General features: G+C 39.6%; 1 protein-coding gene across 5 annotated transcripts in view; it reads left to right on the top strand.

Annotated features, from left to right (window-relative positions):
• Window positions 1–5,782, top strand: part of LOC109918665 (transcription factor HIVEP3) — a 350,987-nt gene that overhangs the window by 254,924 nt on the left and 90,281 nt on the right. For 2 of the 5 annotated variants that reach the window (XM_048613196.1, XM_048613199.1), the window contains exon 1: window positions 3,622–4,077. The exons of the other annotated variants lie outside the window; for them this stretch is intronic. The gene's annotated coding sequence lies outside the window, so the exon portion shown is untranslated. Of the gene's footprint in view, window positions 1–3,621; window positions 4,078–5,782 lie in introns of those variants that run through there. 5 annotated transcript variants of the gene reach the window in all.

The raw sequence follows: 5,782 nt of genomic DNA, 5'->3' as shown, positions 1-5,782 counted from the left end.
ACTTAAAAAAAATCGTACATAACTTGACCTGAAAAAAGTGTAATTTGTAACCAGCTATGATCACAGAGACAGTGCTAATTTATCATCAGAAGTGTTCAATTAACCATAATTTCAAATCATGCTCTCTCTACTTCATGAGTCATCAAAGTGCTCAATTGCCACCACAGCTTGTGGAAACGATCATTCGGCATCAAAAGCGATCGCAAGGATTTCAGCTTCTTATGCATTAGATTAAGAAAACAAAACAACAGATTTTAACACTTATCTTTAAAACTTTCTCCAAAAACTTTCCTCATTCCATCTGTTTCACCTGGCATGTTACCATCTCTTATCGCTCCGAGCTGCCTCCTCTCTGCCCTTTCCCACAGCAGCTACCTACGTCTCCACCACTACAACAACTAAATCTTTCACCATGGTTTCTGTTGTCTCCAACCTTATTTCTGCTGCTTCTGCCCTCTTGCAGCCTACTCCTCTGCTGCCACAGCCCCTGCCCACCAATGTTGCTGCCCCATCACCGTTTCTGACCCCACAATTGTTTCTGTCCCATCACTGTTTCTTCCCCCATTACTGTTTCAGCCACGTCCAATAAATTTAGATTTTATTGTTGCGTGTACTCAAGTATCGAAGTCCAGTGAAAAAGTGTATAATGTCGCCACACACGGTGCCATCATAGGTACCTAGGTACAAAAACTTAGGTACAAAGTAATAAAGAAACAAAGTTTGAAAAATTAAACATTACCTTCATAGAATAAGTAGAAAAATAAAGAAATAATGTAATAATTAACATTAAAGTCCTTCTTGATATAAACTAGAAAATTAAAGGAATAAGTTAAAAGTTCAACAGTCTTTAATGAGTCCTCCATTTACCTTGCTCTCCAGGAACAAGCTGCCTGTTCTAGACACCGCTGCCACAGATACCGAGAATAGTTAGCTGTTGGGGGAAAAATGAGGGATGCTCTCTAAAAGGAGTGGGGGCATGGGGGAGGGAAGGGGAGGGCATTGGGGATTCCAGGGGCTGTGCTGGCAATGACCAATGGAGTGGTTCACCCCCTTCGCTTCCAATTCTCCCCTACTGCCCTTCACCCTCTCCCCCTGCCAAGAGTCAGGAGCACTCAAATCAGATTGTTCGCACAAACCCCCATCCAGAAATGTACCTGCATAGGGCTGGGTGCCTGATGCAGCCCAGCTCTATGTGTCCTTCCCCCACCCCGAACCAGTGTAACTGGTCTCTCATTGTCAGCTGCGAACAACTTTCCTCTGTCATTTCTAGTTTCAGTGTCTGAACACCTCCCCATTGTTGAGAAAGCTTCCCCAGGTATGGGCAGGGGGAAAGGGATTCACTTAGCTTTGAGTTGTGGGGATGGGGGGAGCTTGCATGTGGTGAACCCTCTGGACAGCATGGATGATACTGCTTCCAGCTGGCAAAGCATGATGTTACGGTGTGCGAAAGGTTTAATAGTGGTGGGGGTGGAGGAGGTGCAGGGAAGTGCTGTCCTCCATGGAAGGGAGAGGGCAGGAGCTTGGAACTGATGGGAGTTGGACAGGGGTGTAGAGGGAAAGGGGAATTGGTGCATTTGGTCATCTAGGCTGAACAACCTGGAGCAATCTACAACATGGTAGTGAAACCAAGCAAATCCAAACTTAATAAGTAAAAACTGCATTAAAAGTTAACAAATTCATGATTGAGGTCATGAAATAATCTTTTTATTGCTTCTGTGATTTAGAATATTGTACATATATTTGATCATATGAATACCATGTTTATTCTCAAGAGTTAATGAAAATCAGGTCCACATCCAAACCCATGAATTTCTGTTGAAATTGTCACTTATATATTTTTTGCAATGTCCTCCGACATATTTTTTCAAATGAGACACTGAACATGCCTTTCGAATGGAATTTTATTAAGAGAACACATGCAATCACTTGAAGGGACAGAATAAATTAGAGATTGTGGAGGGCAGGAATGAGGAGGATGGAGATTGGGGATAAAAATCAACTGCTGAGCTGCATAATGGGTCATGAATTAATGCCGCTGGATGCATGTTAAGGGATCCACCTGAAATTATATTTGGAAATTTTACCCAAATTTGTTTAGAACACTATTCCTCTAGATCCTCCTACCCCCACTTTATTAATCTCTACACTGAGTTGTGCATTGGCCTCATTTTATATAATCTATACATTGCCTGCACATATTTCATCTTCTGGAACTTAGAAATGTCTTAGAAATTTCCAAAAAATAACATCTTCAAAATGTCTAAAACTTAGTCATAATCACAAGAAGTTTTCTCTCAGAGTTCTTTGAGCACTATTGATGTCTTTGAGGCACTTAAAAGATGCTGGATAATCACAAATGATGTCATTTGACCTTTGAATGATTTGATTTCATATCACTTGATTGCCAGCTACATTATTTGAGCATTTTTAAATTTTTGACTAGATGGTCGCTTTTGAACTCAGATGATCATAAGTGAGCACATATGAGTTTGTTGAACACAGAATTACGTCAAAATGTTTCTGAAATGACCCTTCCTCATGCTGATCACTATTTAAGGATTGGCCTTTATTTCAGGCACTTGTCCCTTATTCCCAAAGTTAGACTGATAAACTTGTACGGTTTAAAAAAATATTTGCTGTGGATAAACCTCTGGGAAATGAGAGCAAGTGGTGTACACATAATTTTCTTTTCTTTGTTGTGCTCAAAGTGGTTTAAGGAAAATTATAACTGGATTCCATCAATCAGAAAGTTCACTCACTTTAAATGGAGGTTGACTCCATCATAGGGAGAAGAGGTTAAAAACAATTCCGTGCCTTTTTAAATCTTTATTGTGATGGTAATGAATCAGTTAAGACGTGATTTGCTATAAGTGCTTAGCAATTGAATGGAAAAGGATTGTTTAAACATTTTTCAAGACCTTATATCTTAAAAATATTAGTTTGCACAATGAGTATTTTTACGTACTTATCAGTCAGAATTGATCAATGCGATATGTTTTAGCTGTATACGGTAAAATAATTTTTGTTAGTCGTCAAATATTTCCAATGTAACTTTTTTTCCTGTGACGCACTGCTGAACTCGAGCTTGATTCTGAAAACAACCAACCTGTTCTGCTGTGCTGTTTTATCTGCACCACACCTTGAAGCATCTCAGAAAGAGAGCCAAAGGACATGACATCGATTGGGTGGGGTCAGACTTTGGAGGAATTTCAAAACAAGGATGAGAATTGTAAAATGGAAATGTTGATGGACAGGGAGCTGATGTCACTCAGTTAGCGCAGTGGATAATGTGGGGTTTTGTGCAGTTGAGGATGTGAGCAGCTAAATTTGGGATAAACTCAAGCTCATGGAGGATGTGATACGATTAAGTTGGACTGAGTCTGAAGATAATAAAGAGGATAAGGGATTTGGCAGTAGATGAACTAAGGCAGAAATAGAGCTGGGATTCCTGGACATTTCATACATTAAAGGTCCAGACTAAAACTCCAGAGATTTTTTTTAAAAAGTATGTTTTAAAACGAATCATTTTATCCTTTTTGGCCTTTCACACTGTTTGACCAGAGTTATATTTGCAGTGATTTGCTGCTTGTGAACTGTGACCCCTGGAGTAAATTAGCTGAACAGCAACCAATCTCGCCCCACCCAAAATGGAATGTTCTTTATTTTGTTTGTTTTTCTTCAGTGCAGGAAGTTTGCTGAGTATTCTGTGCAAGCTGCAGATTTAAAAAAAAATACATTCCAATGTTGTCCAGTCTTTAAATCCACACAAGGCAAAGGGCAGAAGGATTCCCTCCCTGTAATAATTGGGTTGCAGTGAAGAAAATAATGACAACAGGAAATGTTGTAGTGAATGGAAAAAGTAGGCAGCACTGACTGCAGAACTTCCTCTTACATCACAGACCAAATAAGGTTCAGTGAAGTGACTTTACTATCAAACCGTGTCAGTATCTTGTTGTCATGTTTCTACCTCATGGGCTGCTGTACCGTGCAGAACTGCACAGACAGAAACGAGATAGCAGAGTGGGGGGGGATTCAGGATGATTCCTCCCAGAGGACAGTCACACCGCGCAAACACAGGTAACTTGTATTTCTCTTTACTATTAAATTATTTCACTTCAATGACCAGTGGGTCAGACTGCAAAGGAGTTTTATCTGTTCCATTTCTTTTCTCTCTCTTTCCCTCTCTCTCGTCTAAGTGTCATGCTGTGAAAGCGCCGTGTCAGTCACTTAGACTCAATATTAATGCTTTGAAGCTTGCTTTCAAGCACTGTAGAAGCATGACGGTGTGTAAACATTAACACAACTGTTTCCGCATTGAGAACAGATCTCTGTTTAAGCTTGTTTCTGTAAGTAAAACTGGTAGTTAATCTGCAATTTTCTCATTTGACTTGCAAGCAAAGCTGCCTCCCAGCTGAATAAACTTTCTAGTGTTTCTTTAACATTAGTTGCTTAGGAGCTGAAGGCAAATCTTCCTGGGGTGAGATTTCTTCCCGTTAAAGCAGTGAGAAGCTTTGAGCATTACGAGTGTCAGAGCAGAATGGGTATTCTGGGCAATACGTATGTCAGTGGTTGCACATCTTAAAGCAACATTGTCTTTGAATTAGGAGCGTGACTTTTTAAATACATGAGGATGAATATGAATGACCTGGCCTCTTAATAACAATTGTGCTTTTTTTAATCACTTAATCTCAACTTGTTTACAATTTATCCCCATTATGTTTCTTTCTAAACCTAATATGATATGGTTTGTGGAATATTTTACTGATACTGTTTTACAGTAGGCTGATATTGATTATTGTCTGAATCTGTAACATTTCATTTTATTTTGGAACGCCCATTCTTTTGTGTTTGATTTTCATTTTGAGTTATTTCTGCTCTCTCTGCTTCATTTTGTCTATGTTTTTTTTTCTGAATTTATATTTTCAAAAAATTTACCACAATCCTAAACCCCCCAGCCAGCATATGAGTTTAAGTGAAAGTTCTGGTTTCCGGCACTAACTTTTCAAAGTGCCCTGGGTATTTTCCCACCAGCTGTTTTATTCATGCTAAATTCACAAAACTCTTGTGCCTAATTCTCTCATCAAACCTATAGTGCCTCGACTATATGAACAAACTTCAATAACAAATCAGTCTTTCCAGGAATGCTTCATGGTGGAGGTTGGGGGTATTGGGAGGCATGGAGGGGGAGGAAGATGGAGCAAGGGATTGCTGTGAGTCTGAGTGTGGTGCAGGAAATTTTTGTCAAGACTATTAAAAAAAAATGCTTGCTTGGTAAAGTACCATTTCTCTTTTCAATTTTTCACATCTGTATTCCGGTTCAAGAAATGCAAATGTATATTTGCATAGAGCTATGCAGTCTGGACACCTTTTTTTTGCTGTGAAAATCAGTTAGTCACAGCATTATTTGAATGCGTGCGCATAATATATAGCATATGTGTTACACCTATAAATGTTGCATCAGGTCTGGAGCAGAGAATCAGGCCACTTGACCAACTGGCCTATACCACCTTTCATGCTCCATTTGAACCTCCTCCAACCCTCCTTTATTTAACTTTTCCAGCATAATGATCTAGTCCTTACAGGAAGCAGATTCCTTCTAATCACTCTCTGGGTGAATTCTGCTGAATTCCCAACTGAAGTTATCATTGGCTATTTTATATCGGTGCTCTGTGACTCTAGTCTTTAGCTGTCAGTGGAAACTTTCTCTGTTCCTTGCCCATCAAGCTCCTTTCATGATCTTACAGGTCTCCATCAGGTTTCCTGACAAGCTGACTTTCCCCCC

This window comes from Rhincodon typus, chromosome 27, assembly GCF_021869965.1.
Source record: "Rhincodon typus isolate 14 chromosome 27, sRhiTyp1.1, whole genome shotgun sequence".
Lineage (NCBI taxonomy): Eukaryota > Metazoa > Chordata > Chondrichthyes > Orectolobiformes > Rhincodontidae > Rhincodon > Rhincodon typus.
Note: the sequence above shows the minus strand (reverse complement) of the source record. Positions and strands in the feature narration are given on the sequence as shown.